Source organism: Engystomops pustulosus, chromosome 5 (genome assembly GCF_040894005.1).
Source record: "Engystomops pustulosus chromosome 5, aEngPut4.maternal, whole genome shotgun sequence".
Classification (NCBI taxonomy): domain Eukaryota; kingdom Metazoa; phylum Chordata; class Amphibia; order Anura; family Leptodactylidae; genus Engystomops; species Engystomops pustulosus.
Window position 1 is genome coordinate 157,332,231 of NC_092415.1, and position 12,776 is coordinate 157,345,006.

The following is a 12,776-nucleotide window of genomic DNA, read 5'->3' on the forward strand; positions in this document are numbered from 1 at the left end:
ATAGATCGGGCATTTTCGGATGCCAGCAACCATGGCGACGGATCGCCGCTCCCCGGTGCGTCACGGGGAGCGACAATCCTCAGAAAGATGGTGGCGCCCACGCGATCAGCAGGAAAACACCCATGATCGGTGCCGGTACCGATCGCGGGTATTACCTGTAAGCCTTTGCTGCAATATGCAGCAAAGACTTATCAGCTGTGGAGAGGGCCCAGCCCGCGAGCCCTCTCCATGCACCGGGACCCGACATATGATGCCCTATTATGTCACAGGTCGGTAAGGGGTTAAAGCGGGAAAGGTATCAACAGCATGTGGCTGCAACATTAGTAACGTATATTTGGATTGGTATATTTAATTTGGTTTTAACTGTCAGTGATTTCCCCTTGCCTGGTGGTGACTGAACTATATAGAACTCAGAATCAAATTATGAATGTTCCAAACATTAGTTCCAATCTAAAGCTTTCACTTTGCCTCTGTGGCTGAAAACGGGAAATTTAACGGAACCAACAAATCAAGAGATTCACTCCTCTCACACCATCAATTGTGCTGATTTGAGGTTAAAAAAACAGTTGAACAATGATTAAGGTGAATGTACCCTTAGTGGGACTACCTCTTTAAATTAAACATGTAGTAGTATGATTTGCTCCTGGATCTAGCCACCGCGACTGTGGTAATCTCCTTATATTTGTTTTCTGTATCCTACATCCTTTTAAAATGAACTTTTACAATTATTCTAATGAGCCACTAGGGCTATGGGGGTGTCGCCAAAGCCCCTCTGCTGTAGCTTACAATGTCCAGGAGCTCTTGCCCCTCCCACTGTGTGCTGAACTATCTGCTGCAGTGAGATTACATCAGGCAGAGGGAGGTGGGAAGTACTAAGGAAGCAGAAGGGAGGGGCAGGCCGTCTGTAAAGCAGTTGCTTCAAGGAGCGTATCTGGTAACGCCCACCAGAGCCCTTCCAACTCAGTCGTATATGTTTAAAGGTTGATTTGGGAAGGAAGGAGGCCATGGAAAACAAACATAAGAAGAGTACCACAGTCACCATGCCTGGATCTATGAGTAATTGCCCCAGATTTAACATAGTTGATTTTTATGGTAAATTTCCTTAAAGGCAGAAAATTTGTAGATTATTGGCTATGTAAAAATATATGCCTGGTTTTGTAGGATTATCTACATTGCCTTGTGATTACTGAAGTTACCCAAGTAAAGCAGAGAAAGAGAAATTTAAATTTATCACGCGTCTCTTCTAAATTTCCCAGATCACCTCCACACCGCTCTAACATCCAGATTAAAGTATTTTAAATGGAAGAAGGAAATTAAAATTACAGCAGTCTACATTTCAAACTTGTTTGTTCCAACTTCCCACCAATGCTCTCATGGTCATTAGGCACTGAATGAAATAATGTTTGGCCTCCAGTAACAGGCAATCTCATAATGTGCTAGTTTGTGGTTGGCTAAACATCCCTGCATATTGTGACAGTAACAGTCATTTATGAATCACAAATAGGAGACCATGCAGGGCAAATGACATTTGGAAATTAGAGTTTTTCAAGCAGAACACAAATCACAGCACCTGGCAAGAAACGAGTAGCGCCAATGATTTGCCGAGCTACAAATTGCGTTTTAGAGGAGAAATTTAATCCTTGCAATTTTTGTATCCTTCAAAGTTTAATTATAAACAAGTGTAATTTATTTCAGTGAAACAAACCAAAGGTTGCCATTAGCATTATGGCATTGGAGATCTTAATATTTAACAATCTACATTTTAATGAAATGTCTCCTATCCCTTTGGTAAGTTATTTGTAGTTATTTTTGGGACGGCACAACGGCTTCTGTTGGGCAGGGAATTAGTAACTGCTAAATGTCTCTGGTCATTTTTTATTCAACCTGTCCATCTGTCTGTTTTCTTATAAAAGGGAAATGTGTATGAGAACTCTTCTCATTTGCTCACCATTATTTCTGATATCTTTAAAATGAGGAGACTTGAAACACAACCTAAATTGGATTGTTTAATCTTTATTGTAAATGCACCTTATTGCAAAAAAACCCCATAAATTGTAAGTTTACAGTTATGTTTAGCAAAATATTTTAAAAGTTATTAAACTTTTAACATGGGATTGCGAAATATACCTGAAGCCAGCTTCTGTTTGTACCGCTATACGATTCGCCCCATCTATACACAGCTAAAATTTTGGTATGGGAAACATACAGTTCCAATCATAAATGGTATTTATACAATCCCATCCAAGTGCTGCTTAAAAAAAACTGTGCTCTACCCTGCTGCTGCAATAATCTGAAATAAAAATGCAGTTGCGTTTCTGCAGAGTTACTGCTGAGTAAATTTGTCTGTGTCTCAGTGACAAAATGGGTACTAATTCAATACTTTGATTGCTTATATGATACTTAATAATGCAATATTCCTGTTCCGTGGTGTGTCATAACTGTTAGTTCTACACTGACAGGGGGACCTGTCACGGGTGCTCCTGCGACCTCTCTCCCGGGTTGCAGACGCACCTGTGTCTCTGCCTATGCCCCCTCTTCTCTGCCGCAGCCACATTCACCGGTCTGTGAGCCATCAACGGTCTCCTCGCTCCCGTGCACGCATCCCCCAACTCCTAGGGTGCACATGCACCGGTGTTCTGAGATTTAAAGGGTCAGCGCGCTGATAATGGGCGCTGGCCGGCTGCCATTCCTGTTAAATTCTGGGCCCTTTCCTGCCAGATCTTTGTGCTTCAAGCCCTAGAGAAAGCTGTTCCTTATGCCATGCGCTTGTGTTGAGAATTCCCGATGTGACCCTGATTCCGTTCCTTACTCCGCCCCTCTGCTGCCTGTCCCTTACTACGATTCTCCTCTACGACTTTTTCGCCTTGGCTGCCACTGCAGAAAAAATCGGTCCTGTGTAGCAAACTGGTGGTACCAGGCCACAGCAGGCCCAACCTGCTTTGCGGCGGGCTCTGGTGAAAACCAGTTACCACTTAGACTTTGCTCCCAGGTGTCGGCTTATGTCATAGTCTGCGGTTGTCCACTGGGTCCACTACCCCTGGTTCCTGGCAGTGCCTATTAGGCCAAGCATTTGGCTGGGCCTAATAGGTTCCAGTAGTTGCCCAGCCCTGAGGTGGCAAAAGGAACCTAGACACCCTTTACCTGCCTCCGTAGCTGTTACAGTCATCCTTGATTGTGGCAGTTAATGGGTTATAATGCTCAGCTTTCTTTTTTGTGGCAGAAGCAAGGCTAGTGTAACACACTAAAAATACCAACACAATCTACAGCAGTGGTGGCGAACCTATGGCACGGGTGCCAGAGGTGGCACTCGGAGCCCTCTTTGTGGGCACCCAGGCCATCACCCAGCACAAAGGTCACCATTCAGGACTCCTCCTCCTGCAGTCACAGGCAGCCCAGAACGCGCCATGTTCAGCACTATTTTAAAGTGACTTGAAGAGCAAGGGTGGAGCAAGGAGGTGTGGACGGAGCTGGATTATCATTGAAGCCCCTTCAGGACGCCAATACGTTTGAATCTGTGACACAGCAGGGAACAATAAGTTACATTAAATTGGCATTTGGCACTTTGTGAAAATATGTGGCTTTCGCTTGTAGTTTGGGCACTCAGTCTCTAAAAGGTTTGCCATCACTGATCTACAGGGTGAGTATTCTTATTCTGATGTACCTAGCACCACCTAAACAGGATGAGCATGTGTCACCCTGTGTTGTCAATAGGTTCAGGGGTTAAGATTAAAGTTTTAATGTATACTTTTTTGTGCTTGTAATGCCTTCTAATAAATGTTATTGTCTTAAAGGGGTTGGTGACTTTTCAATAAATCTGTTCTATTAGACATGTCTCTGGAGTATTTACCTCCTTTGAAAGCTGCAGCCTTTCCCTGTTCTCAGCATACTGCTCTCTGCATACACTGCTCTGTCTCTGCTGAAGGACGTCCATGTGACATCAACATCTCCAGTGTGCATCCACACTGACCCAGAAAGGGAGGGGGCGGGGAGCAGGAGGACTCTTACTGTCCTGCTGCAGGCTCCACATATTCAGCAGTACTCAGAGACTTGCACAGAAACTTAGAAAGTTTCGTATTTTCTTTTGGATTTGAAAAATACATAGAATTTCCAATAACTTCACTTTTAAATAGGCATGCATAACAAAAAGAGCAGTGCTTATCTACTGAAATATGTAGCATCATCATTGTGCAGTCTTGATAACAGACTGCTATTATTTGAAAAGTCAGAAGTTATGAAAGCATTATGTTCCTATAGGAAATTGCTTTATGAGAAATACAATATTTAAAGATGCTTCCATCTGGATTGGTAAAACAAAAAGTGTTCTCCATCTGCCAAGATATTTTTATACAATGGAATAAAAATAACCCTATATACTGTTTTCTTAACCTTTTCCTTACCAACCCTTTTTGATTTTTGCTTTTCCCTTGTTTTTTACTCCCCTCTTTCCATAAGCAATATCATTTTTTTAATTTTCTGTTTACAAAGACATAGGAGGGCTTGTTATCTGCTTGATAAATTGTATTCTCTTTTGTCACCATTTTATATTTTGTTCCTTGTACAGGGAAGCTGGAAAACAAATTCAATTGTGGTAGAATTGCCAACAAAACACAGTTGTGTCATTTTCTTATTTGCTGTGTTTTTATATTTTTACTGTGCAGCCCTAATAACACCTCACCTTTTATTAATTGGGTCGGAAAGATCACAGAGATACCAAATTTAAAGGTTTTATGTTTTAATACTAAAAAAAATCTTTGTTTTGCCGTATCCTTACAATAATAACTTCGGTGTACAGAATAAACAGATGTTTTAATTGATGTCATTTTGAGGACTGTACAACCATTCGATCACTTTTTATTAAAATTTGTATATGTTAAGAAATGGCAAAAAAGTCTCAATTTGGACATTTGGGGTGTATTTTCCGTTAGGTGGTTCACCACCGGGAATAATTAATTTTATACTCTGATGGATTGGACATTTTGGACATTATTATTTAACTTGTTTATTTATTTGTATATGTGTTGTAGGAAAAGGGGGGTGATTTGAATTTCTATATTGTTTTTAAACTTTTCAAATATTTTTACTATTATTTCAGGCTTCTCAGGGTACTTTAACCCTAGGGCAGTGATGGCGAACCTTTTACAGGCCGAGTGCCCAAACTACATCCAAAATCCACTTATTTACCGTGAAGTGCCAGCATGGAATTTTATACCTTAACTTACTGCTACTTGTTTTTCCACATCTTTCAATTGTATCGGCCGCCTGAGGCCACCAATATAGTTGACAGAAGGAAGGCAAATTCAATTCAAACTATCATTATAGCTTCTTTCCAGGGTCTCTCTGTACAGGAAGAAATGGTGGGTCCCGCAGGATGACCTCCAAAGATATTGCAGTTCTGTCAACATCTTCTTACTTTCTCTGCAGTTCCAAACACCCAATAAAGTGTCACTTTAAAATAGCGCTGAGAGCAGCATCTCTTAAGTTGAACATTAAGTATTTGGTGAACTCTATCCTTGGACAATGGCCTGAGTGGCCGCAGAAAGGGCTCTGAGTGCCAACACTGGCACCCGTGCCATAGGTTCGCCATCACTGCCCTAGGGGGTCTGATCACTCACACAATATAGAGCATTACAACTGTATTGCGATATATACTGCTCCTATACAGAATACCTAATGACTAATGCTTTTATATCAGGCTCCATATCATGCAAGTCTCCAGCCTGTTTGGGGGTCTTAGATGAAAGGTTTAGCAATTTTTTGCTTTTGACTAAAATCCGATATCAAAATGTTGTTTTTTAGATCCATTTTTATTTATTGATTATAGACCCTTTTGTTTCCATGATTATGTGGTGTTGTTTTTATATATGGTAGATTATCTTCTTTTATAACCCTTTGTTATCGTCTGTTATAACCCTGTGACTAAAATGAGTCCTGCATAAAAAAAACCCTTTCGCAAGTGTCAGTCTATTATCACTTGACTCCACTGGTAGTCAAGCGGTATAGTACCATTGCAGGGAGCCAGACAGGAGCTGGCACTGCCTCTTTAGTTATAGCAACCATGATACCTATATTAGGTGGAGGCAAAAAATTTAAATGATAGACGCCCATGAATAGAGAAATGCATGCATTTATTTCTTGCCTGAATGAGCGAGGGAGAACTTCCCTCTGCTTCAGATTCTACATGTTGATAAAAGCACGTAGGGGGAGGGGAGGAAGGCACTGTAACAGATACTTTAATTCATAGAAATACTAAAAATTTACATTAGAAATCTATATCAAAGGGAGTATGCACAATAGATTTCTAATGTAAAGTTTTAGTATTTCCATGAATTAAAGTATCCCTAACATTCCCTTCCTCCCCTCCCACTATGTGCTTTTATCAACATGTAGGATGCGAAGAAGAGGGAATTTCTCCCTTTGAAATGCGTAATCCTCGATTCAAGAAGTATTACTGTATATACATTTTTTTTTGCCTCTACCCTGATGTACACATACTGGACAATGCGATCTGGGATTTATAACTCTGTGCTGCCTTTATAATAACATTACTATAGGCTGTTTCTTAGCCTAAATAAGGTAACCCCCCACCACCACCACCGATAGGGTATCTGGACACTAGTGGGCTATTATTGCACCAATTTACTACTATGGGAGAGCAGTTTTCTTTTTGTATATTGTATTATGACACCTTTATGACTCTAGTAAGAGAGGTTAGTAGTTTACTGGGGTGCCATCTAAATTGAGCGACACCTCAGGGCTAAATGAAATTGTCTATCCAATTGCCTATTAGACCTTGTAAAAGGTAGGATCTAACAGGCTGTCTGTGTATATTACAATAAAAAAAATCATCTGTAGAAACAGAATAATACATTTTCTTTAAAAATAATGTAAAAAAAACTTAATGTAAAGTTTAAAAAAAAGTGTTAAAATTGACCATGTGGCCTATATGCAAAGCACAATATTTAATCCCCACAGGAAAAGTTAAAAAAAACATGGTACCAAAAAAATTGCACAAAAAAAAAAGAAATGGTACCAACAAAAATGTCATTCTTAAAAACATAAAAACAACAATTGGCCACAGACCGTGCAAGCAGGTGCAGTTTGCCTGTGGAGTATGCAGGGTGTGCACATAGAGCATGCAAAGCAATTCTGTTGGACACTGCATGATAAATCTGGTGCACCGGAGCGCCCCCTATCAGTGCAGAATTTTTTGGCATCTTGGGATCTAGTACAGTCGTGGATGCTTTCTTTATACACATGCAAGCAGTTTGCTGCACCAAAATTTTTTACATGGACATCTTGTGCTCGTACTTAAATATATATGTTTTAAGCAGAATGTATGTTTCATAAAACATAAAATTTTGGCTGGGGTAATTCTTTATCTGGTAACTTTTATGGAAACCATAAATGTACAGTACATATACACCTTCATGGAAAACATTTTCACATTGGCAGGCCCCAAGACTTAACAACAACAGACTTACAAGATACCCCTAGTTACAGACTGACCCTTCTGCCCACTGTTTCTTCTGGTGAAGATGTCTGAATGCTTTTGTCCAAGGCTGCAATGATCCGCTTTAAGTTGACTGTAATGATGTTTTAATGATAATCCTTGTTCCCATGACGGCACAAAATTGTGAAAAACCAATTGTCACTGGGACAAAAAAGTTTTGTCTGGAGTTTCAATAATAAAATATATCTGTTCCGACTTAATTCCATTTTCAACTTAAGTACAAACTATCCTGTATGCAATTTTGTGTATCACAACTGATGCATTAGTGGCGCACGCTCTTTGTGCACATCCTGAAAACAGACCAGATTTACTCAGTTGCACCTTTCTTTTTGGAGCACTTTGCTTCATTCTGTTGTGACAGAGTTGTGGTGCAGCTTAGTAATAAATGTGGTGCAAACTCAAAGGGTCCATTACACGCGGTATGCCCGCCGTGTGGGCATACCGGTGTGTGCTGGAGGTGAGGAGGAGGTGACCCCTCCTCCCTCCATAGGAAATAGCGGCACACGGCCGTACATCCGTCGAAAGATAGAGCATGCTCTATCTTTTTGCGGTGTGCAGCCCGGATTGGTGCCACACATGTGTGGCAACGGATCTCCGCCGTGCCGCTGTTGCAGTCTATGGGGACGTACATGCGGCCGCATGTACGGCCCCGCAGACGGCAGTGTGAATGAGCCCTAAGCACTACCATGCCCCTTTAGGTGCACAGTATTCTAAAGTGTCGGATAAAGTGTAGCCATAACACATGGCAGAAACACTTCATAAATACATGTGAAAGCTTTGTAGACACTTTTTTTGGGTGCAAATTTTGACATATACAATGATATTATTGTATTATGTTGTATTAAATTTTTCCCCCAATTTATCTGCACTCAGGTACTTGTTATTTAAAGTACTAAAAGCTGAATTTTAGACATTTTTGAAAATTTAAAAAGTATAAACAAAAACTTTACGTGGATATTTGCATAAGACCACATACAGCACTTGAACTTTGGCTGTAGTAGTTTAGATGTAGATTCTTCTACATCTTGTTTGGAGTCTAGCTGTGGTAAATTCACTTCACTTCACCTATTTATATAACATAACATCTTAAAGTTCAATGCTTATCAATAATGTATCTGGGCCAATGGATCTAGAGAAAGAGCACAAATTGATTATACCCAAGATGATAATACCTACCATAATTTTATATGGAAAAATAATTGTTACAACCAGTACTCCTTTTACCGCCCATTCTACCAAATTAAGTAATCATGAGTGAAAAGGCCTTGGGAATAATGGTGACCTAGAAACCAGTGGTTGAGCTTTTTCAGATTAAGGGCATATCTATCAGGGCCTCTGTGCCACGTCAGTGCCATAGAAGCCCTGAAATAATCGCAAATGCTAGCTTATTATTAGCAAATGCTAATAAACACTATGCAAGACCTTGCCGGATACATCAAGAGGCTTCAGCGGTGGGGCTATCATACGCCTGCACTCGCTATGTTCACCCCTACAATGAAGCATGTTGGTAACAGAGAATATATTTTAAAGAGAATCTGCAATTGAAATTAACCCACCAAAATAAGGACTCAATTAAAAACTTCGATTAAACAACATTGCCCTAAATGGTTCCTTTACATGGCTGCAATGTTAAAAAAAAGTTTGTAAACTTATTTGCATCTCACCTGATGTGAGTCCAATGCCACTAAATTAATCCAATGCGGCTCTGCATATTCAGTGGTTATTTGCATTGCCCTGCCCCCTTGTTCCTGATGGACAGGAATCACTGCTACACAACATGTTGCTGTATGGAACATTGAGAGTGAGCTCTGTTACACCATTGGGCACTTAAAGTCATTTGGCCAGGGTGATGTAAGGACCTGTTACATCTGAAGCCTCTAACCTATGTATGTATCTGATCACATGAACTTATGCCTCCATGAATTTCTACACATCCCCATGCTTTCATTGAGGCATGCTGTGATTTCATGTGATCTGATACAGTGTGAATGTATCAGATGTTACAGGACCTTAGATGACATCATCCATGCTCACATGATATGAAATGCTGAATATGGGGCTTGGGATGGAGTAGATGGAAGGGGCCAGCCGAGCAGGACACTTTGATGCCAGGGAATATAACATGAAGTTGATTTATATGGATGTAAGGGCAACAATTTTTAGCTAACGTTAGATTCTCATAGAACTATCACTAGCTGTATTTGTGAAAATTGTGGTTCCCTTTATGATGATGATTCTGATCTGAGTGTGTTCTGGAAGAACAGATTAGCAGCTCCATCCAACATGAGGATTATATGTAACCATGATGAAAAGGTAGACTTCTGTGCACTATAAATGACTTCAGAACAGCTGTTAACAGCTTTTTGAACTTTTGTACAGAAAATTATACATGGGCTTATACAACGCTCATTGATAGACTTTTTATTGAATCTGGAGGGACTGCATTATGCATACAATAAATTAAACATGTTCAAGCAAGATAGGAAAGCACACAAAGATATAGAGCTTCTTTCAATACACCTTGATAAAATGTGTATTATCCAGTCTACAGCTAGTAACACAAAGATATTGATGTAGAGCTGAGACTGGATCATCAAGAGTAATAGGAGTGGAGCAGGCTGGCTTTATCTTGGTTGTCTTACAGAAGAGCTTAGTGAAGGCATTTTATTGAAGGATGGGTATATCAGTAATGAGAAGATAACACGGCTTAGTGAGAGCTCTGCATACGGATGGAAACAATAGCTGCATTTACTTTATTGGAATCTACTTTATATCTTACCAGTAACAAATGATTACAAGTCCTTCCCAGCAAATCATTCTCCAAGCTGAAATATCACATAAAACCTCCAGTTTACACTTAGCATGTTAACAAGATGACTTCTGCCGAATGGGCTTCTCTAGGGAGTGGAGTCTGGGTTTTTATCAACTTTAAGCTAAGGAACTGTAAGAGTCTGGTAATTGACATCATAATTGTATTTTAGCAACACAATGTGAATGAATAAAGTGTAAAGCAAATTCTTTCGGATTCATTTTGTGGTCATGTTATTGTCTTGAAAAGAACCATTTCTCTGTACTGCTTTCTTTTTATTCTTTTTATTTTATTATTTTTTAATAGCCAGATGTAAAGTGCAAAAGTCTTTTTGTGTTATTACTTCCGGTCAGTGTTACTGATTTGTATTGTTACTTTGTTGTATCAAGTAGAGGGTTGGTATGTCCTGTCCATTTATTGGGGATCATTCCTTTCTCAGGATGAGCTAGAATAGAAAGCTGCTGACAAACAATTTAATGGCTGCTCTTCAAGTTAAAGGGAAGCTGTCACTGCAGTACCACACTATAGACTGCAAACAACACCTTGAAAACCAAAGATATTCCCCAGCGGGGGGAAAGAGAGGAAAGACACTAACAACTGATCATAAAAAGTAATAATTCTTTAATGAAAAAATATTAAAAACATACAAGAATGTGTGATACGTATAAAACATGAGATGCAGACAACTATACAGGATGATGAAACACAGACAGTTTGCAGTCGAAAAAACAGCATAGGGAACACAGTAGAAAATTCTACTAAGTATGGGTGTATACCAGGGCTGGATATAATATGTACCCACAAGGATGTTGATATGAAGTAATGAGGTGCAGATAGTTGCCAGATTGGCACATAGAAAAACTAATAGAACATCCAAGATAATGTAAATGCCAGTCCTTACCAGTAGGTCAGGTATGGTGTTGCCCGTAGCTGCGACGACTGCAACGCCCCGACGCGCGTTTCGGCCGCTAAGCCCCCAGACGAAGGCTGTACTTGATACAACAAAGTAACAATACAAATCGGTAACACTGACCGGGTGAAATAACACAAAAAGACTTTTGCACTTTACATCTGGCTATTAAAAAATATAATAAAATAAAAAGAAAGCAGTACAGAGAAATGGTTCTTTTCAAGCAATGTTGCGAGGTTTTGACCGCCTTAAAATGCGTATACCTAAGGGGTGCCACTAGGCATTTAGGTGGGGCTTAAATACCCACACCTGCATTACAATCCATCTACTTTCCCCTTTAGACTGTTCCTTTCTGTTTGTTCTCTTTGCAAACAACACCTTCTAGATTACTATAATTGTGTTTCCATGGTTCCTTTGTTTCTTCTGTATGTTGCAGCTTTGTCCCGAAAAAGACTTTTATTCACCCTGGATTTTCTCATAGATCAAGCTAAGGAGGTGGGAAAGCTCTTGCATCCAGTCAAGCTCTCCCACCCCCTCACGGCTGCTGTGGCCACCATCACACTCCCCTCGCCACTACCCCCTTTTCACGTCATTGCTATCGAGTCTTAAAATGTCAGTACATGCATGGTTCTTGAATGGACCCAAGAGCCCTCCCACCTGCTTGACTGGATTTTGAGAGAAACTAGGGTGAAGTTCTTTCTGTGCCAAAGATGCAACATACAGCAGGAACTCATGAATCATGGAAACACAATTACAGCAATTTAGAAGGTACTGTTTGCAGTTCCTTCTGGGGTGACAGGTTCTCTTTAAGGCAGTAAAATAATAACTTCCTGCTAACAATGTTTCCAGTCTGTGCTGCCCTCGACTTCTTTCGTGCCTCCCAATACCACAAGATTTTTTTTTAATTGGATTAATTTAGAAAAAATATTTAAGTCTGTTTGTCATAGCTCTAAGGAACTAGACCTATGGCATTCAGCAGATTCCCATGGAGAAAACCTAATAAGCTGACATATCACTAAACCATTCACCAATAGAATATAAACTTACCTATACATATACATAACCTACCTCTTCTAGGACCACAATTGCAATTACGGTTTGTCGTCTTCCCAGCAGAACAGCCTGGAGCCAAATTCTGTTGTACCTGCAAAAAAAAAAGAACCATAAAACATATGCTGATTTCATTTAACTACATTGCAAACAAGAACAAAACAAATTAAAAAAAAACTATTTACCACAAAATGGTACCAATAAAAACTGCAAATCGTCCATACACTGCTCCATCTGTGAAAAATAACATTTACTATTGATCTTTGAATGTGGTAGCATAAAAACATGGACAATAAAATGATCATGTCTTTTTTTTAAACCACACCATGCACACCAAAAATGTACAATATACAAAAATTTTTAATTTAATTTTCCCCTCAATACCTCCTTCCAAAAATAGCTAATAAGCTTAATACATTCAATGTAATCCAAAACAATGCCAGTAAGAATATTTCAATTCTGACCTGATACGACTGTGATGACTAAAAATTTTAAAA

General features: G+C 39.7%; 1 protein-coding gene across 4 annotated transcripts in view; it reads left to right on the plus strand.

Annotated features, from left to right (window-relative positions):
- Positions 1-12,776, plus strand: part of OSBPL10 (oxysterol binding protein like 10) — a 228,859-nt gene that overhangs the window by 74,280 nt on the left and 141,803 nt on the right. The window lies entirely within an intron of this gene.